The following is a 23282-nucleotide window of genomic DNA, read 5'->3' as shown; positions in this document are numbered from 1 at the left end:
TCCTCTCCTCTCCTCTCCTCTCCTCTCCTCTCCTTCTGTTCTCCTTTTTTATCATTTTTCCTTTTTTTATTTGGAGTCTACAGAAAAAGAACACTATCCTGCATTTGGAAAACTTCAGGAGGTTATTCAACAGCTGTTTCCTACTGAGAACCTTCATCTGACTGAAATACTAAAGCATTAATAAATAACACACATTTATGGGAAAATAACAGACAGTGGAAACAGTGACTTCATTACTTTTTTTGATCTTATGGTATAGACTTGTCTGATTGTGGCTGCCTGAACGTAATGTTACAAAGGTGTCCTAGTGGGAGAACACGAGTATGACTTCAGTGTTTATTCTTACAATCTTATTGAGCAAGCCAATTCAACCAGGTAGCTCCAGTCAGCCACAACTATGCTGTCTCCTTCCTGCAGAGTCCTGACATGTTTATTTACAGAGATGCAAATGGATCTTGAGTTTCTACAAGAGATGCTAACATTTGCTATGTTGTCACCTGTGAGCACCAGACAAAATGCAAAAAGGTGATATTTTTATGGCAATTTTGAATGTGACCTGTCTGGAAAAAAGAAAGTACAAGAAAATCTGCTCCTGGGAAGTTTATGTTCACTGTGAGATATGGAGGAACACCAGTTGGTGAGTACTTTCACAAACTCTTTTCTTGCATATTTTGGTTATATTTATTTTTTACTTGTTAAGCTCCAAGTCTACTCAAAACTAGACTCTTCCCCTTTCCTTCATATTGTGCTCTTAATGGCCTCCTCCAAAATCTGTGTATCTTCTACTCTCATGTCGTGCACTGAGGTAGACCTGTGGGGTCACGTACTGCTGTGCCTGCTCATACTCAGGGCAGGCTGCTGCTGGCTCCCGAGTCAGCCATATGGACAGAAAATGGGTAAGGCAAATAGACAAGATGATGCTTACAGCTGGTCCAGAGTCATCAAATTCTGTGCAGTGGATAATGAATTATCATAATTTTTGTGTTCCACAAGAAGGGAAGAAAATGTTGCTGAAACTCTCTGGCATGATACTTACTATTACGTACAGCTATTAGGAGATGGAGCCACATAGGTGTCAACGGTTTACGGGCATTTGGCCCGGTTCCATGATGAACGGGATGGGGGACCCATGAGCCCACGCCCCGGGAAAAGGGAAAAAGGGTAAGGAGATGGCCCTGAGAGCAATGAACAGCGGCAACAATCTGAGGAGAAAACAAACTAATTTACTAAATAAGATATCGGAATGCAAAACAACACACTATAATACAATATAATTACAATTTAAGCTGATAAATCCAATACAGAGAGAGAGAATGTCCCAAAATCAAGGTAGGCCTTACTCTACTACCGACGATAAGACGGCTGGGGAGCGAGGTGCTGCTGGGACGAGAGATGGGCGGAAAAAGGGATGAGGTCTCATGATCTGCAAGTTTTTATCTTTTCCCTCCGGCTGAAAATGGTAACAGAGGAGCAAAGTACCTTGGGGAATGTAGTAGTCCTTCTCTTCTGAGAACCAGGGTCATTCACTACATGATGTTATGATGTGGAATACAAATAACCGAAAATCACAAAACTATGACAATAGGTCTTCTAGATTTTTTTCAAGTAGCATCTGAGAGACTTTCACATAAAATCAGTTGTAATTTCGAAGTTCCTAGTGTACTTCACATAATCAACAAAATGTTTGAACTAGTTAAGGTATTAAAAAAATGTCCATCTGTACAGACTTGATGCTCGCTGTCTTTCAGTGGAGAAATATGCTTAGGAATTTCAACATGTGCAGTTTGATTTATCTTCTGTAAGAGTTGTAGGGTTATTTACTAGTCGGCAACAATTTATTGTACTACCATATGGAAGAATAGAATTTGGAAAGAGATAAGAGAAGGATGATCTCAGAAGGAGGCCTGTTAGAAGATAAGAATTGTGATTCCCCCTCCTCCTAGAAGATTTTATTCAGACCTGCATTTTGTATATAACTCACAGAATATGCAAAAATTAGGGCCAATCCCACTGAAGGAAGGAAAGAGGGAACTGGAGTTACATCCCTGGAGTAAAATTCAATCTCTCTGGTCTTGTACAGCTTCACTGTATGTGCCAATTCTAGCTATCATTGATCCCAGCAGGAAAAGGAAGATGAGTATTACAGAGTTAAAGGGGAAAGAAATCAAATCCAGATAGAACAAAATCACACATTCAATTTGCATCTGTATCATCTTTGAAGTTGTGGTTGTGATTATTGAACGGAGATGACTGGAAATGTCTTTCATACCAAAATGACTTCGTTGCTCTGACTTTTCCTTTTAGCATGTCAAATCAATTAGCTGGTGTTTGGACAATGCTTTGAAAAGAGGAAGCAAGATATTACATGCACACATACATGCACATGTGTATCCCCACACCCTTCTGTACAATTAGAATCTGTAAGAAGAAGTGGAAATCAATGCTTTAAGTAGCAGAGGGAACATACAGTGCAGATATTTAAGGCTTATGTTACTTTGTAGAACCTTCTTAGAAGAAGAAAGAAATAAAATCACTTTTGAAAATAAACCTAAAAGGAATGAAGAACAGTCTACTCACAAATAGAGAATTTTAAGTTTTCACTGTGGCGTGTCAAATTGTGTTTAAAACTATACAGATTCAACATAAAATTTGTGGTTCACTGAAGTCTTACAGGCATTGTAAAGTGATGTGTATGTATCTTATTTCATTTTTCCATTCTGTTACACATAGACACAGAATCTATATTTGTCAATATAATATCTTTCAATTCATTGGGTCACTATTTCCGTCTCACCGAAGATTTTGGTTTAATTGTTTGATGTAAAGAATGAAGGCCTTCCAACTAACAAAGCACTTACGTCTCTATTTCCATCAGCCATCCGTTTCCAGTCCTTTGACTAAAAATATACTATATAGTTTAAATTAGACAATAAAGCACCTACTGTATTATTACTTTTAATTGCAAAATAAGCAAAGACTATCAGTTTAAGACAGCTGAGGGTAATCTACACTTAATTTACCAGGTATTTTGAAACTACAACAGAAAATAAATGTTTGAAAGACACGTGCTCTGAATCCTGGACAGCTCTTGGGCAGCAGTAGTTATTGATGTCATAGTCAAAATGAAATGGCAGTATAATTACCATCCATGTGTCAACTTAAGATATCACATTTTTTTTCCTCTGTTATCTTCAATATCACTGCCACTCAACACTGGCTAAAATAAGTGTCAGAATTCAGATAGGTCAAAAGTATGGTGAAATTATAAAAGAAAAGTAAGATATTGCACTGTCAGTTTGCTCCAAAATATGATTCAAGGAGAAAAGATAAGTCAAAGCTTTGAAAGTTGTCCAAAGCATTCTTGGTTGGCACATTTTAGCATCTTCTACCGTAGTTTTAAACTGAACCCCCTGGCTCTGGTGTTATTCTACAAGTTTTTCATAATACTATCTCCACTGAGCTCCATAAACCCACCCTTATCCGTGCAAGCATGTATATGGAAGAAAATCATTTGTCTCTTCTGACAAATCCCTCTAGGGTGATGAACATAAATTTGTAACTCAGATCTCAATCAGAAAAAATGTCTTACCTTGGAGTAGTATTTTTGCATTTTGCTGATTTGATGCCATGATGACAAACTGCACTGAAGATAACGCAAACAATGAGCGTGTGCCTAGGTTAGCACTTTAGTTTGGCTCAGAAGAACACTCGTGAAACAAACATCCCAATAGCGTCCATTTACTTATTTTGATTCACATCACAAAGCAGTCACGGAGAGCATACACTGTGTTCCCCACAGGGGACACTAAAACAGAAGGTGAGCTCCAGCTATCAATGAGCACCCAGCTCATGGACCAGGCAAGAGCAAGCTGGAAACAACCCACCAGCATGATGTACACGCTTTGTACATTAGATCTTCAGCACCATTTCTCTGCTCATCAGCTCCTCCTGGGAAACACTACTGGTTATTACAAAAATAACTCTAAGGTATTACTTTAGTTCCTCTTATTCCTCCTCATGGCACTGTTTTTACCTTCTCGCTATTGGCTTGCAGATAAGTGGGGGAGACTAAGTCAAGAAAAATTTTGAGAAAAAAGACCAGATTTTGTTTGATGTGACAAAGTAGCAGCAGAGAGGATAGAAAAAGAGGTCACATTTATGGTTTAGGAGAGTGTGTTTTGCAGAAATACTCTAGCTGGATATGCATGGTGCAAAGCTAAAAAAAAAAAGCCACTGTACCCAAAATGCTGAGTTTTGCATGACCTGAACTAAGGGTAAAGCACAAACCTTTGACATCAGACAATTCTTTCCTCTATCCAGAATCACTTCAGAGATGCAAAAGTCCTCTTTAACACTTCCATTAACACTCATATTTCATATTAAAAGCGGAAGCATAATCTTAAACAAAAATAGAAATGCCCTTTTTCACTTGAACTGCATGGACAGTGCTGCTTTCAACTGTAGACATCTCGTGACATAAAGAGACCTGCAAATACTCAAACAAAAATGGCTATGTAGCCGACAAGTGAAAGAGGATATTGATAGAGCTGTTATCACCACAGTGAAGTGATTTAGAAGGCATGATTTTAATGTACCAGCTGTTCCATTTACTTTTCCTGCTTTAAACACAGTGTTCAGAAGTGAGGACACTAGCAAGCTGTCTTCTCCTGCCGAAATGGAAACACTTCCTATGAGCAAGAGAAAACAAGACCGATGACACAGAGCTAGCTTGGGTTTCCCCTAGTGACTGAATCTGCCTTAAACTTCTGGCTCTCCACCCTGACCTGAGGAAACCTCCAGTGAAATGAGCACTTGCTTCAAGTGCTCAGTTTATGTCTGGACTGACACAGAAGAGCCTTAGTGCAAGCAAGAATCAGGATTCTAAGTACAAAACACTTAGTAGAGTATTTCTCATTTTCAGTGCACTTTACTGTATAAGAACCACATTATCATGTGAACATTCAACATTTTTCAAATCGCCAGAGAAAGTAAGTTCATTCCCCACTTTGAATCCACACAATATATACGACCAACACCTTTCATAGAATCATAGAATCACGGAATCATTGGAGCTGGAAGAGACCCTTAAAGTTCATATAGTTCAACTCCCCTGCAATGATCAGGGACACCACAGCTAGACCAGGGTGCTCAGAGCCCTATGCAGCCTGACCTTGAATGTCTCCAGGGAGGGGGCATCCACCAAACTCTCTGGGCAATCTGTTCCAGTACTTCACCAGTCTTATTGCAAAAAACTTTTTTCTTATATCTGTCCTAAATCTCCCCTCCTTTAGTGTGAAGCCATTTCCCCATGTCCTATCAGACCCTCCAAAAGACTCTGTCCCCTTCCTTTTCTCATTGCCCCCCTTTAGATATTGAATGGCTGCTAGCAGCTCTCCCCAGATCCTTCTCTTCTCCAGGCTGAACAGCCCAGCTCTCTCAGCCTGTCCTTGTAGGAGAGGTGCTCCATCCCTTGGATCATTTCTGTGGCCCTCCTCTGGATGCACTCCAACAGGTCCATGTCTCTCCTGTACTGCGGACTCCACATCTGGACACAGTACTCCAGGTGCGGCCTCACCAGCGCAGAGCAGAGGGGGAGGATCACCTCCCTCACCCTGCTGGCCACGCTTCTTTTGATGCAGCCTAGGATACAGCTGGCTTTCTGGGCTGCGAGGGCACACTGCTGGCTCGTGTTTAGCTTCCCATCCACCAGTACTCTCGGGTGCTTTTTAGCAGGACTGTGCTCTATCCTTACATTCCCCAGTTCGTATGATAGTGGGGGTTGCTGCAATCCAGGTGCAAGACCTTGCCTTTGGATTTGTTGAACTCATGAGGTTCTCCTGGACCCCTTGCTCAAGCCTGTCTAGGCCACAAATCTACAGGAGTAGATGTCATCCCTATCAAATATAATTTATTGCTTTGTTTTGGTTTTTTTTTTCACTTCGAGGCAAGAACTGTTGAATTAAATTTTTGAGATAAGAATGAAATTCACTTCATCTTATAGGTGCGTTGTCAGAGCTGTGCTTGGATGTGCTTAGGTGTGGTGCTGGAGCCACCAGCTGGTCTCTGCAGAGGTGACACAAGGGACTGAAGCATGACAAGATGAGTGTCTGAGATCCCAGGCACCCTCACATCAAAGCCTTTTCCCAGTTCCTTCAGCAGCTTTCCAGGTGGGAATTTCAGGCTGTTCCAGAGACACCCTCAGGTAGCTTCTGCTGCACCTGGACCATTTGACAGGAATTATTTTCATGCTTCAATGTGTTAGCATCTAGGATGGAGAATCTGACAATGCCAGCTACAGTTCCTGCCTGGAGAGTAACATACCAATTTTAAAAACCAGTAAGCACTCCAGAATTTCTTTGGCAGCTTTAGCTGGAATCCACTGAAGGTGTTAGTTATAAACATTAGGGTCATTATGAATTGTTACGCAGGTTAGATACAAATGCAATTCTTTGCCAGTATTGTATAGGTTATGGCCTCCCAAAGCAACATTTTTGCTAAACTAATGCAGTAGAGACCAGTTTGTCTATGGAATTTGCTTGTAAACAAACGGAAAAAATAATTCTTTTGTGAAGTTGTCTTTGCATGGGATGATTTGTGCACCACACTTTTCTTCACAGAGTTACTAAAAACTCCCTGTCCAAAACTCCGTGCTTCTATAAAACTCTCCCTAGACTTCAACGCCTGCAGAATTTCCCAGAAATGTCTTTTTTCTTCACACTTGTTAATTGCGGCGCTAGCTTCACTGTTAATAGCTTTATTCCTGTTGCGATGGCAACTCTCAGCAGTAGCTCAATGGTTCAATTTGTGTTACACTGCCCAGAATAAAAATAATAGCTAGTTTTCTAGTGCTAATCTTTAAAAACAAGTACATGAAAACACAGTGCATGAACATGGTGTAAATACTACAGAAATAACACTCTGGTTGATTGAATTTCTTCTGAAATAAGGTTAATGTAACCTTTATTTGCCATCTGACATCAAAATTACAGGCTTAATTTTTCTCTTAGAAGACATTGTATAATTTAAAACCCATTTTTCATTGTTTTATTTTACATTTTAAAGGGTAGTCACACAAAACTAAAAGTGACAACTAGTGACAATGCTAGGTAGTGTTTCCTAGTGCCTCCAGATAGCACATGTATCTTATATTCTTGAGCACCGTGCATCTATTACAGGAGGTGAGGAATCCATGTAATGTGGCAAACAATCCAAAAATGAAAGTGAAAAGTGTTGGGATATGGTTGAAATGAAGGAGCCAAACAAGACCTAAGGCTCTATCCCATGAAAATGACATGAACACTATCAGCACAGCTGCCACCACCGCCACAGACTAGGGGAGTGTACATACTTTCATAACAATACCACAAATCCCCGGGACAGCCAGTTGACCAACAGATGGTAATTAATAACAGATGATCACACAAAATGACTATCACAAACAAACAAAAACTCCACGGTGATTAATATATGTAGCTTTAAAAAAAAAAACTTTTGAGTAATTATTAACATGTTACAACTAGTTCACCATTGAATTTTTTACCTTTAAAAGACACAAAGTACAACACTGAAATAAAATCTGTAGAAAATAGTCAAGTTACTTTGCTTATTGCTTCTCTCTAGGAAGTGATTCTCCTACCTTAAGGAACTGGTCAAAGTTTTAATTAAAAATGATACATTACGTAATGTGATTTTTCACTGTTTCGTGAGAAAGTAAATATCTGCCCAAATTGCAGGTTACAAATAAATTCACACTAGGTTTAGATTAGCAGCAGATTCAAAACATGAGCTCTGTTCAAATTCTTGTATTTTCCCCATGGGTACCATCTCCACTGTACCATGGCCTATTCTACTGTCCTTATGTTACTGCCATTTCTGGTTTGAACCAGAAATTTCATTCTGAAAATTATCACCTTTTCCCCAAAAGTCACTTCTTCACATTGGTCTATTCCCACACACACAGAGGAAAAAAGGAAGAGAGTATTAACATTATTGATTTCACATTGCAAAGAGTTTTTCTTGGAAAAATATCTGACCAGTTCCTAGAATTAGTTCACAGCAGGTGATAAAATAGTATCATCACCACAACCTCGGGGTCCTTCTATGGGCTTAGCAAGCAGTCAGAAAGAAAGCACACCCTTCAAGCCATAAATCATCGAGGCAGGCAGCTTAATAATCATTTACAGCTGATCATAGGAACTAGCTATTTCTCTGAAGAAACAGTAGTTTTGTATTACTAGAGAAATTAAAAAAGGGGAATTTCTACACATCACACGCACTGTATGACTCTGACAACAACAGTTTTACACCGATGTAACTTTATTTCAGATCAAGCATTAAACAAGAGTACTGGAATAAGAAGCAACCTGATAGGAAAGGCATCAGTAAGTATGGGGGAAGTTATACATCTCCTGATAAAAAAATCAGTAAAATTAACTTCAGCATACAGCAAGTAAAGGAGCTGATACAGACTCTATTTTCACTTCATTACTGGTGCTCAACTTGAAATCATATGACTATTGACTGGAGTCAGATTGTACTACGGATATGGAGGTAGGAGGAGGGTAAAGAGTTCCTCTTTCATTCTGTGCTCCAGGACACAATGTCTTCTTGTCATTAATGGTCACCTCCAGGCCAGAGTATTGTCGCCATCATTCTGATCTTTGTAACAGACATGGCAGTGCAGTAATGAGTTTGATGCACAGACAGTCTTGCTGACGGTGCAATTAAAAGTGTCACTCAGGCCTTGGCGGCCAGATGTCCCTGCGTGGTCCTCACCTTCCTATTTCTCCAGCCTAAGGGTATGCACCTTCTCTTTAAAGGCGCATTCCACATCTTCATGCTCCATGCTTGCATCAGTTTTTTGTGACTGAAGGCTCAGAAGCGTTGGCCAAAAAAGTGCAGTCAGTTAGAAGTGCCTAATCATGTGTCCCTTAAGTGAGTTTTTGGGCTACCATAGTTCCTTCCCCACCTGCAAAATGAGCAGCTCTTGGGAACACAACTATAAATGCTTGAAGCTCATCAGCCATTCCACCAACTCATACACATCAAGTGTGAAAAATAATTTTTGTTTGCAATGCAGTGCTGTTTAAGATAGGGAGCACAGAGGAGTGCCCACATTATTAGTATATACTGCTTAAGAAAAGGACATGAGATGGATACTAAAGACTCAAACATTCCCAGCTCCTAGTATGATGTTTTATTTGCACAAGGAAAAATTAATTTGGGAAAACTCTGTTCTAGGTAAGGTGCTAAATAAAGGACATGGAAGAAAGAATATGAAAGCCGGTCTCTCTTGCCCAGTGTATTCCTGTGTGTGTTGTGTTCTTGTCTTATCCATGTTCCGCACTCCATAAGTTTTCAGTGCCCTCCTAATTAGAGTGTCATGTAATCCCCACTGTGTTCTTAGGAAAATCACCTTCTCTTAATCCACTTGGCACAAAAGATTTCTCTGTCTCCTGAAGGGTTTCCTCTACTCCAGCCTGGAAATAGGAAACCTCACTGCTGCTTGCCACAACATCTTAATCAGAACATCTAGAATACCACATTCAGCTCTGGGGCCCCAGCATACTTGTTGGGGCCTGCTGGAAGGACAAGAACCTGTTGGAGGAAGAAGGCCATGAGGATGATCGGAGGCTGGAGGGCCCCTCCTATGAAAAGAGGCTGAGAGAATTAACGCTGTTCAGTCTAGAGAAGAGAAGGCTCCAGGGAGATCTCATTGCAGCCTTCCAGTACAGAAAGGCAAGCTACAGGAAAGATGGAGAGGGACTTTTTATCAGGGAGTGCAGGGATACAGAAAGAGGCAAAGACTTTCAACTGAAAGAGGGTAGATTTAGACTAGGTATTCAGAAGAAATTCTTTCCTGTGAGGATGGTGAGGCACAGGCACAGGCTTCACAGAGAAGCTGTGAATAATCCATCCTGGAGTTGTTCAGGGCTGGGTTGAATGGGGCTTTGAGCAATCTGGTCTCGTGGAAAGAGTCCCTGTCCATGGCAGAGGGGTCAGAACCAGATGGTCTTTATGATCCCTTCCATTCCAAACCATTCTATAATTCTATGATCTAGAATATCATACCTGCACAGCAGGCTGCAAAACGACACATAAATCAGCAATAGCAAACCTGACAACATCTTCTCTCTAATAGCACCTCCATGTCATTTTATAAAACAGTATTGCCAGCTACTTTGGGGGCTGAAGAACCACTCCCTCCTAGTCAAGTACGAAAATGACATACTTTGGCATATGCTTATATTTTACATGATGAAGAAGCTCAGTGATTTAGAAGACTCTAGGTACCAAAGGACACCAGCTAGATGTGCATGTTCACGTTTGGCAGATACAAACTAGTGTGATTAAAGCTTGCATTTCAAGAAGGAGAATGACCTAAGATACATAATTTCATATTAGTTTGTACTACATATACATATAATTTTTACTTCTCAGCTGACCTGTATTAACTTCTTTAGACCATGGTAACTTGATCACATGTCTAAGTGTTTACATAGCATAAGGAGTGTGCCAAGGCTTGTAATCCTTGATGATATGAAAGCAGGAGAAAACTGCAGAAGTCACTAATACAAACATTCAGGAGATGAACTGAATTTTCCTCACCACCCCACTGTTCCCCAAGCAGGAGCCTTGCATTCAATACATCAGGATGAAATTAAGATTTTGGAAATCATACAGTGAATTTCTTCAGGAGAAAATGAGATGCCAAGAGAGATGGACAAGATCCAATGCTATTAGACAGTAAAATAGGATCTGCAAACATTTAACACTGTAAAATAAACACTGAGAGTGTCTGCAAATCTATGTAGCCAAATTAGATCTGTTGGTTAAGTACTTGAGAAAGTTTAATACAGATAAATTATTATTTCAGAAGTCACGCTTAGGTAAATAGATATGCTTATAACTAATCAAAAATAAAAACAAAGAAAGAAAAAAAAAGTTATTCACTCAGAAGGGCTCTGCAGATCTGAAAAGATGCCCACATCTGAATGCTGTTGGTGTGAGCAGTGTGCCATATCCTAGAACAGATCCCATTTGTTCCTCAGTTCCCACAGCTTTCCAGATGTTCCTCTGACTGCTCCTCCTGGCACACCTGGAGGCAGCATTCATGGTCTGCATTTAATCTTGTGTGCAGCTGCTGTGAGCACCACCCCAGGTATACCCTCGTGCTCTGCTGCTGACCGTGAAGACCGAGCACATTTATTGCAAATGTTAATGGCAGGAAGCTTAGGTGGATGCGGTGTTGTATTAGTAGAATAATACTGTCCTTGATAGTACAGTAGTAGGAAATTCAAATTTGGGGGTAAGTATATATTTGTGACATTGCACTGGACTACCTCATGCAGTTGATGTACACCTAAAAAATGCAGGTCTTTCCTCATCTCTGGTGAACTTTCTGCCTGAACAAGTCTGAGAGAAAGCAATAATGTTCAAGCAGAGAAATTGACATGGAGGTAGGAAAATGTCACCACCTTTTGGGTGAGATCCTTTCTTCAACTTTGAAAAAAAATTCTGCTTTGAATCTATGTACAGGCAAGATATAAAATAGAGTGGACATATATTAAGGATAATTAATACCTGTATTAATAAAACATACCAAAGTTACCAATGAATTCTTGAATCCCTCTCATTTCAAGAAAGTTAAATCTAAGTTTTTGTAAAGTTTAGGCAATAACTCAAAAGAGAATTCAATCAGAGAAGGGGCATGGAACATGCTGCCCTAGGTAACAGAGTACATGGTCACTGTGGGCCTTAATCTCCATTAATCCAGGAGGCTGCTTAATGTAGTGATGGCAGAAGTTGCAGGACTATGGCCTGAGTGTGGTATCAGAAGAACATTAAGTTCAAGTTTGTTGATGACAGTAAAATGGGAGGTGCTGTTGACTCTCTTGAGGGATGAGAGGTCTTGCGGAGGGATAGAGATAGATTGGAGCACTGGACAACCAGCAACATCATGAAATGCAACAGGAAAATGCTAAGTTCTGCACCTGGAACAGCGTAATGCTTGACACAGACACAGACTGGGAGACAAGTGGCTGGAGAGAAGCTCAGCAGAAGGGGACCTGGGGATGGTGGTGACAGCAGGCTTGGTGACTGGCAGGCAAGAGAGCATACTGAATTTTGGGATGCATTAAACACAGTATGACCAGGCTGACAAAACAGGTCATTCTCTTGCTATATTTAGACTTGGTGAAGCCTCACCTAGCAGATTTGAGCTCCACAGTATAAAAAAGATATTAAGTTACCTGAAAGTGTCTGGAGGAGGGCAACAAAGCTGGTAAATAAACTGGAATATATGAGAGGCTGATACCATTTTTGTTGTCTAGTCTGGAGGAGACAAGAGGTAATCTCATTGTTCTCTGCAACTTCCTGAAGAGGGGAAGCACAGAGGGAGGTGCTGGGCTCTTCTCCCTGAGAACTGATGCCAAGAGGTATAGGAATGGCACAAAGTTGTGCCAGAGGAGGGTCAGACTGAACACCAGAAAAAATTTCTTTGCTGCGAGGGTCATTAGACACTGGAGCAGGCTTCCTAGAGACGTGGTTGATGTCCCACGGCTGCCCATGTTCAACAGGCATTTGGACAATGCCCTCATTGCTATACTTTAACTTTTTGACAGCCCTGAAGTGGTTAGGCAGTTGAATTCAATGATCTTCAAAGGTCAGTTCCAACCAAAGTACTCCTATTCTATTCTATTCTATTCTATTCTATTCTATTCTATTCTATTCTATTCTATTCTATTCTATTCTATTCTATTCTATTCTGTCATATCCTATCCTATCATGTCCTATTCTATTTTAGAAAAGGCTAAAGTGAAATTTTCAAGGGAATCCCAGTGGAAATGCATGTGGTCTCATGCTGCCTGCTAACAGCAGAAATTTGCTTGACCCCCTATTCTCCACCAACACATTTAATCCAGTCCCTTAGTCCAGTCCCTCCAGCTGCTCACATCACTCTATTATTTCAAAGGAAATTTATACTTTTCTGGGGACATCGCAAAGTTAGCCTCCTCCCTTTTCCTTCTAGCTCTGCTTCTCCATTTTTATTTAAAGTTTACCCTGAGATTTTGATTTCTCCAGGACTACTCCATCTGGCTGTATTATTTGACAATATTTCAAAACGAAACACACTAGGCTGGAAATGACTTCCAGGCTCTCCAAGAATCAGGTGGCTCAAATGTGTTAAGGGGACTACAGCTAGGACTGAGTCAGCAGAAGCGCCTGCATTTGTTCCTGGGGGGAGTGCAGCTGCAAAGCAGAACACCAAAACAAAAACACCAACAATAACAGCTTCCATGTCAGACAGCTGTGTAATAGGAACATTTCCACAGCATACAGGACGCTCTGCCCTCATTTAGGGTGTGCAAGAAATGTGATACTCAACAGGTCTCCTTAATTACTACACAGTATCTTTACTCTTTGTGTTTTAAAGACAAGTGAGTACATTTTTGCTACTTGAATTAAAAAGAGATCCTTGAAAACAGAAAATTGGAACTTCTCCTCTGATTTTGCACAGTCCTTGTAAATCAACCTCTGAAAGATGCAAGAAGGTTCCTTTGCCTACTTAGCCTTCACTCAGATGCCTGCAGGAGTTTTTAATAAATGTTTTAGTCATTGCAATGACTGAGGGGAATCAACTCATGCAGATCCACACAAGTGACTCTGACAAAATGGCAGCTGACATGGAAGTGTGTATGAAGCAAAGGTGTGTCACTGAATTCCTCCATGTGGAAAAAATGGTACCCACTGACATTCATCAACACTTAGTGAACATTTATAAAGACCAAGCAGTGGATGTGAGCACAGTGAGGCAGTGAGTGGTACATTTCAGCAGTGGTGACAGTAACAGGGGGTCACCTCCACTGGTGCAGACTGTTACAAGCGTGGCATGCAGGATCCTGTTAATTGCTGGTGAAAATGCACAGACAGTGGTGGTGACTATGCTGAAAAACAGCATTTTGTAGCTGAGAATTTGCTGTATGAAACAGTGTTATTGTGCTCTTTGTACTGTTGTCATTTCCATGGAAATAAATAGGAGGAATTACTTTTGAAGCTACCTATGTACTTGAAAATTTGTGTCAGTCAGGTATGAAGATGAAGAAAGGTTAACAGAGTTGGGATTATTCAGCCTGGAGAAGAGAGGCTCAGAGAAAACATTATAGCAGCCTTTCAGTAATTAAGGGGCGCTTAAAAAAAGGTGGGGAGAGAGGTTTTAAACTAGGGCCTGTGGTGACAGGACAAGGCCATTGGTTTTAAATTACAAGAGGGTAGATTCAAGTTGGATATAAGGAATAAATTTTTTACAAAGTGTGTTGTGAAGCACTGGAATAGTTTGCTTAAAGAAAAGTCATGGATGCTTTTTCAACAGAAGTGTTCAAAGTCAGGTTGAATGTGGCTTTGAGCAACCTGATCCACTGACACATCCCTGGCTGGGGTGCTGGACTAAATGACTGCTAGAGATCTCTACCAGCCCAAACCATTCTGACTCTGTGATTAGCAAATATGAATCTATTGAAAGTATCTTGTGACTTTCTGTTATTCTGCATGTTCTGTGCAGTAGAACTCAAAATATTTCAAAATCCATCGGTCTGGTTAAATTTATTTGCAATTTATATGAAAAGGATGTTGAACTGTTTGCTATTCACACTATATTAATGATATTTTCTGCATTTTATTAACAGAACTATAGCAGATACTCAGGCTCCTACGAGCACTGTCTATCCCTAAGATCCATTGTTATCACTGTTTGTTTGGTCACAGTGACAATTGTACAATAAATTACTTGGTTGTAGAAATGAAGCAAGTTAGCCTACCACATAAGTTTGAAGTGCATGAGAAAAAATAAGGCTTCAGCACAAATATTTATTCAGCTCCCATGGTTTTTAAAAACATTGACCTAAAAATGAGGCGTTTGCACTGGAAACAAAAGCCAAATGCCACAACAGAATACAGCATACACAGCGGTCAGACTGCGTATTGCTTTCTTGCGAGGTCAGAACTGCCAGGCGAGGAAGCCAATATTTGTAATGCAACATAGATCCCCTGAATCACAAGTGGCTTTGGTGTATTTTAGGAAGAGAGAGACATCTCCTGGACAAACTGTAAATTTGTCCTCAGTCTTCAATACGGTTAACGCATGAAGTTAAAGTTCTCTGTGATATAGTTGTATGTTAGATGAGTTTTCGTGATTCAATGTTTTATTATTTCAAATGAATTTAAAAGAACTGCTTCATTGATATCAGGGTAAAAATAAGAGTGTATCTACAAACACAAGGAAAATTGGTTTTAGGATCATAGCCTTGGTGCCCAGCCTGGCTATTGCTCTTTCAGGAGTAGAACAGCCAATATATTTAATCTTTATTGTATATTTTTATTTCTTGTAAGGAATTTCCTAGATAAGTTCTCAGCGGCACAGAAGGTAACATACACTTCTGATACAGAGATAAGGTTGTTATGTCTTATCCAATTTTCACTAGATACTTTGTTTCCCATTGCTATGCTAAGATTAAAATAGAAAAGAAACGTTCTAAGTTTATCATCAACACCTCTTGATGAATATAAGGGAAACAGAACCATTGCACAATGAACAAATGGCTTCTTCTGTAAGTGAATGCCCCAGGGAGCACATATAGGTGGTTTAGAGGAGCCCCTAGGTAAATCACCTTGTCTTGTAGCCAGCATTACTGCAGAAAACAAAGGGAATATTCAAGTTGTATCTGAAGATGACCAAGGAACAACACTGAGAAGTGGTGCAGTTGTATGTGGCAATTACTGCCATATCTCCAAACACCATCTTGCCTCCAATGGGAAGGCAACCTGAGAACCCACTCTCCTCATTAAGATGCCTTGGTTAGCTAAACCAAGGTGACAGCCTTTGCTGTCCCTCAAGAAATGTAAGGACACAAAATACAGTGGTAGGAAGAGTAATAGACAAAAAGCTATTTGGTCTTTCCCTGAGGCTTATGCTGATTTTAATGTTTAATTATATTGCCAAGAAATACCATTCCTTTGCCTCAAAAAGTATTCCCAAAAGCCAATGATTAGGCAAAAACATGACAAACCTAATGCAGAGCTATTCATGACAGTCATCAGAATGGAGACAATCTGATTTCTAGATGTTTAACAATGAAACTGTTTGCAATAAGTTCACCGTATTATACTGGGACTAATTTATTGATTAACAGCTTACTTTTCCAAGTGCTTTAAAATCTATGTGCACATTTCAATTGCTTTGAATTTTTCTGTGCCTCTCCAAAGCTCCAATTAGGCTTCACAGCCTTGATTTTGTATTATTTTCTTCAGTGAGTTTCCAAAATAGACTACTCTCTCAGTACATTGGATATCTTTGCAGCTCAAATCTCTCCAGGTTTATCACCCACTAAGCTTTGATCTTGGCTCATTGCCACTCAGCAAAATAATTATTTATAAGGTAATAAATGTTATTGATTTCAGAAGATGACTTTCCAGTAACTCTTGAGACAAACTGACATGACAGAACCAAGATAACTCGTAAGCAGACTTTTTTCATGGTTGTGTATTAAAGCCTCTGATAATTTTATCTGTGTACTGATGGTGCAATTCCTACCCTGCCTGTATCAGCATCTCTTGTAAATTCTGCTCCTGGCGCGAAGCTTTCAGTACAGCTAACTGATACATTCAAGCAAGGGACTCAGGCAAAAGCCTACCCACTGGCTGTGACCCAGACTCATGAAAACCCCATTTATTCCAACACTACATGCAAGAACTTGCTTCACCCACAGCCAGGCCACACAAAAAAAACACACAGGAGACGCACAATCCTTTTAAGTAGCTTTTGCTCCTACTGATTCTGTCACCTTCCTGCCACTACTGAATGGGTAATGGAAATCTAACTTAATTTTATAGAAGCCTAGAATTTCAGAATGGTTGAAGTTGGAAGGAGCATCTGGAGGGCATCTAGTCCAAACTCTGCTCAAGTAGGCCGGCCTAGAGCTGGTTGCCCAACCACATTCAGTTGGCTTTTGAATACCTCCAAGTTCAGAATCTCCACAAGTTTCATTCCTCAGTTTTGAAGTGAGAAGTTATTTCAGCAGAGATGATTAACATCTGCAACCAGCACAGCTGAGGGAGTACAAAACTGCAACAAGGAGAAAAACGGTGCATAGAAATACATAGCCAGCAGGCAGAAACTTTTGAAGCCAGCTCTGTCTCCAAAATGTTGTTTAACAATGCCATGACTCTGAGCAAGAGCCATGTTCCCTGAAAACAACAAAAAGAGAGGGTGTCTCTTTCCAGGCATAGAGGTGAAGATACGCAGAAAAGGATGTATATCTAAGAGCTTACAGTATGCATTCAGCCTGTCAGGGCTACAGGCTGCAGCTGCGCAGTATTTCTAGACAAACAGGAACAGCTTGGAAGGGAAAGAATAAGACTCAGGAGGAACTATCCTGTGGGTTAGGTGTTGGGAAGTACCAAGAAACCTCTCCTTTGGTATGACTTAGCTCTTCTTGCCACATCAGTTTCCCTCAGAGGCCTCCTTAGAAGCACTTGGAAAGAAAAGGAAAGACTTGAGGCAGAGGAAGGGAGCAGATGCAGGGGTATCTCAACAGCCAGTGCGAGTTCTTTTTCCCCTCTTTGTTTCCATTGCTATTAAAAACACTAGTACTTTCTTTAGCCTCTCCGAAGAAGAAATGCTTAGAAGCTCCATCTGTTCAGCTTGCAGAAGACTCCATGAAGAACACACTGCAGCCACTCAATACATAAAGAGGACTCACAAGAAAGATGAAGAAAGACTTATTACAAGGACTTGTACTGATAGAACGAGGGATAATTATTTTAAACTGAAAGAGGGTAAATTTAGATTAGATAGGAGGAAATTCTTCACTGTGAGAGTGGTGAAGCACAGGCTACCCAAAGAAGATGTGGATGTCCCATCATTGGAAGTGTTCAAGGTCATCTTGGATAGGGCTTTGAGCAACCAATATGATCAAGGACAAGATGTCTGTGCCTATAGCAGAGGGATAGACTAGATGATCTTTAAAGGTCCCTTTCAACCCAGACTATTCAATGATTCTATAATTTAAATCCTTTCTCACTCAAGAGCCTCCTCCCCACTTAGCCTCTTCCCATCACAGCCCCATCTAAGGGTTCTCCCTCCTCAGTGAGCATTTGCAGAAAAGTAAACTCTCAGGACACACAAAAAAAGTTGATGCAGGAGTTCAGAAGGAACTTGGAAATGCAAGACTTTGCTCACAAGAGTTATGGTCTACCCAGAATAATTATAGTTGAAACATAGATGTACTAAATCTCACAGTATGACTGCTATAGTCTGATCTCCAGCCTCACAATGGGACTAAAGTGCACTTTATGACCTTAGGATACCAGGAAGCAGTAAGGATGTAAAATGGTTACAATCTATAGTAAAAAAAAGGGAATTTGGACTCACTCTGTTTTCCAACCTCTATGTTCCTTAGAGTACGTTGCCTTTTCAGGACTACCAGGAGAGGCTACGTGATATTGGATAGTAGATTGCAGCAAACATATCACCTTCTGTCCCATGAACTCTATGGATTAGGTTGTACTTGGACCTATGATGGATGGGGACTTGCCCCTGCAGCACGACTTGCCTCAAGCACACATTTGTATACTGTGGTTCCACAGAGAGCTCAGGCTTTGGGATAGGCTTAGAACTACCCTGAGGAATCATACTATCAAGCGTTGAGAGTGCTTGCTGTATATAGTGTAAAACAATTGCTCTTGCTGTTATTTACCCAATAACAAAGAAAAATAAAGGTCCCCTTACAGGCAGGACAAGACACTCAAATACTGGTCACCTTGCAGCTATCTGGCTAGGACTTCAGCCTTTTTAGATTTGTGAAGTTGTAATAACCCTGATAGCAGTTATTCTAACCGCATTGCTTGGCAGTTTTTGTTGTTGTTTGTTTGTTTGTTTGCTAGAAAAATAAAAGAGTGAAGGAAATAGTAGTAACACATGTGGTTTGCTTTCTTGCATAGCCATTTATCATCTGCACTTTATGAACTTTTTTGATTAATGTTTTATTCTACTTGGCTTGTAAGAAGCTGGAGCAGTTTCCAGATTTTATGTCTCTCTATGCCACTAAATGTCATGCTGGCTTTCCACTTTTGGGCCTGATAATGATGGATGATGGTAGCAAAGCCTCAGTGTGAATGAATACCTTGGCCACATTGGCTTGTAATTCTTAACAGGCCTGTGAGTGGAACAACTTTGTTTTTCAATATTTTATGTGTGAGAGGATATTTCTGAATATTAAGTAATACATGGGATAGTATTTATGTAAGTTAGATTAAGACGCTATACTGGACTGCACTATTTTTAGCATGTGATTTTGAATAATCAAACCCTTTCTTCAGACCTGTCCAGGAACAAAAAGTGAAAACTCAAGTTCTTAAGGATTTGCTGCTAAGAATCAAGCATGGAAAAACCCTAACACTGGAGGCTCTGTTAGTGTCAGTAATCAGGAAGAATATTTGGTACTGCATGAGATGGAAACAAGGAGAGGAGCTCTTTCCTCAAAGTTTGCATGAACCCCATCAGATCTCATCCAGATGAGATGGAGCTTGTTGTCTGGGAAGTAGAGTTCCAGCCATTTCTGTTCGGTACTGTTCTCACAATGCTTCTTGCATGGAGTTACCGAGGCCCAGGCCAATGTCCTTATAACATTCAGAAATCTGCAGCCAGCTTTCTTCTCCCCACAGACAAGCCCTGGCTCACTCTATGTGATTGAAACCACTCTAAGAAGTATAGTACTGCAAGGAGAAGTAGCGCAAAACATTTTACTGATCACACTGTTTCTGAGGTGGTATGTTCGGCAATCTTGCAAGATCTTTTGTTCTGAGGTAATTCCTGGGGCCTGGTTGCACCCAAAGAAGGAGGCTAGGACCTTGGATCATTTAATTGTATTTCATGAAAAAATGGTATATTATATCTCGCTGAAAGTCAGTATCCCTTCCAAATTCACTTTCAGGTCTCTCACTTAGCAGGGAAAATAGTTTGTAGCAAACATTTCTTACCATCTAGCACTTTCCACCTAGGAGTAGCAAAAATCTAAGCTGATGTCATTCTGAACTGATGAAAGGCATACTCATTCACACAGCTACAGTCTTATCACTGAAGTTTTCCTGGACCAACTGCTTTAATTCTACCTCATCACAGTGGAATATGCTGTCCAGGCTCTCAAGCTGCATTTCATTCCTAATGGCTCTTCTTTACTTAGCGTTAGATACAAAGGATTAAGAACAACAGAAACCATGAAGGAATATTGCTCAGATTCTGTTCTAAGCAAGCACAATACAGCAATTTGACAGGTTTTCTGGTAGATGTTAACTACTCTAGTTCATTGAAAGGCTCACTGAAACCTTAAGAGAAACTGATATGGTAATCGTCTACTCCCAAAATGCTCTCAAAGGACTTCTCAACAGTGAATAGTGGTGACCACATCTGTTTCAACAGCCTCATGCTCCTGAAGCTCTCTGCAGTGCCTCTCCAACATCAGTGCCAACTGGATGATGTTTCGTAGCTATTTCATAGATGCTGAATCACATGCATTAACAGCCCAGGCTCCTCAGCTACTGTACAATAGGAGATCTGGAATTTCAGGAACAATGCATCAAGATCTCATTTCTGAAGTTGAAAAAAAATTAGTTATTTCTTTTAACTTACCAGCAACATCAGAGCAGGAGCTTCTGAGTATCCTTCACAATAAATAAATAAAACCATGTGATGAAATACAGGATAACGAATGCATTAAAAAGAGAAATGGTCACAGCCTTGAATTTCCTACGGAGAAATAATGCCAGACAATACTTAGTACATCATCAGAAATAGAAATTAAGAAAATATTTTTTAATGCATTTGATATGTTTATGTACTTCACTGTATGTTTTATATAAAGGGATCTGTGAATCTGTAATGTCCAAGTCAAAGGAAGACCAAGAGTATCGCAGACAAAAAGCATGCACTGGGGATGATATTGCAGAGCTGTACTCATTTCCATACTGTGGTCTCCAGTGCTTGAGGCTTTTCACTGGATTTTTGGTTCAGTTGAACATAATATCCACACTTAGCCAAAGCAAATAAATCAAGCTAGGCCCAAGCGGCCTGTAGAGAACCATCTGGAAGTTTCTTAAAGATGTTCCCAAGTGTGCTTTTTTGCTCTGGCTTTGTGCCAGAGTATAAAATATTACGGGACAGATCACCTGCATTTCACGGCACTGCACCTGAGTACATAAGTCCTGCAGACCACACCTGCACAAAGCCAATTTATGTATCTTTTCATGTGCAGCAAAATAAACCAAAGACTGGATAAACTGCCCATTCATAATCATATTTTAACTGTATGAAAAAATGCAATTATATCTTCCCTATTGATTAGCCACAAGGGAGAGAGAGATGGCTGTTTAATGGGATCCGTTTTCAAGAACATTGGTACTTGATGACAACGTTATAGCTGACTTTAGTTTGTTGGTTTTTGTTAATATAAAAGTTAAGAACTGTTCTTAAACTCCCAGTGTGATGGGTTTTTTTGAGGATTTTGAGTACGAAGAAGCACATACTAAACCTCAGGTGTAGTCTAGGTCTAGATTAGGTCTTAGTCTCTGAAGAATCAAGTATTTTTTAGATGAGAAATACTACATTCTACCCAAGCAAGAAATTGCAGGTTGGACTCCTTCATAGAACGTGAGTATTCAGGTGTGTAAACATTTCCTCTCTGCTGGAGGCAGGACGTATCAGTTTAAAGTATCTATCTGTCATGGTTTTATGATTTTTGTTATCGGTATTCATAACATCATGTAATGCACTGAGAGTTAGAGAGTTAATGCCCCAGTTCCATGGATCGTCAGTAGAAGAGAAGATGAACTGCATACCCCAGAGAACTTTGCGTTGTTCTGTTTCCATTTTCTGCTCAGAGGAAAAGATAACAATTTCCCGGGGCTTGGGTCCGTGGGTCCCCCCACCCCATTAGTCATGGAACTGGGCCAAACAGGCCCGTAAACCGTTGACACTATCTTAGCATAGTTTAGGAATCATAGTATAGGAATTAACTGAAGTACTCTAAGATCACCAGACAAACAGATGATTAATGCCTTCTTATTGACAGTATCAGCACTATCAGACGTGGAATTTTATATTATAACCTCATCAAAGCTAACCAAGTTTAACAGAAACACTTCAAACACTTCTCTATCCTGCCATCTAGAGTTTCTCAACAAAAAAGAAGACCTGAGAATGACATCCTTCAATAGCATGCACTTAAGTCTCATTACAACTCAAACCTCAGTGTATTTTAGCAGTTTTCTTGAAAGGAGGCACTGGAATTAATGTGCACACAGTGAAAAGCTTACTCTCACTATTCGTTAAGGAATGAAGAATGTCCACAGGATATTAGGATCTCCAAGCACTATAGGAACCTCTAGAACAGCCCTATCTACCAAATGATAAATAAGGTGATAGAGATGATACTTTCTTTTGCAGGTGAATAGAACTCTGTGAGACAAGTAATGATGGCACTCAGATAAGTTTGGTCTTGCATTTTCCAAAAGCCTTTAGTAGTTTCTATTCTGTTTTAATGCAAAATACACAAAACAGGTCAAGAAGCAGTGACTAGATTGAAGATGTCTCTTTCATTACAGGAATCTCATGCTTGTGGTATCATTGTGGTATTCCTTCAAAATAACTGAGTATCTAAGATATTCATTTTAACTTTGGTGGTAAATGCATATTTAAATTTCTTTAGATTGGATAGAGAATAAAAGACACATCTTCTTACTCTGGGGTATGTTTTCTAACTACTAGGTTATCATAGCAGCATCAGGCATCATCCAGCATTTTAAAAGAGTCATTCATCTGTATCTGAAGCTACAATTTAGACCCTAAAGTACATGAAATACATTGGACCTACTGCTCTTGTACAGCCACTTAATTACAAATCTACGGGGCAGACAGAAAATACCTTTTCTATCTTTTGTTCGAACTAAATGTTTAACCACAAGTTGGGCTGTCTACTGAGTATTCTTCAGACAGTTATATCTCCCAGACACTCCAGTAGCAAAGCAGGCATCTGACTGGAACTGGAAAATTTTTCTCTGAAAACAATACAGATACAACTCAGGGAGCAGAATAAGATGTTTTCTAGGTGAATCCTGGTGCTACGTTTCCTTCAAATCTAGTCAAATCTAGATCACTAGAATATACTTTTCAAATTTACCTAGACTGTACAAGCATACATGGACCTTTTTCTTCCTCCGTATGCTTCTCCCTG

The sequence above is a fragment of the Numida meleagris genome, chromosome 2 (genome assembly GCF_002078875.1).
Source record: "Numida meleagris isolate 19003 breed g44 Domestic line chromosome 2, NumMel1.0, whole genome shotgun sequence".
NCBI classification, from domain to species: Eukaryota; Metazoa; Chordata; class Aves; order Galliformes; family Numididae; genus Numida; species Numida meleagris.
Note: the sequence above shows the minus strand (reverse complement) of the source record.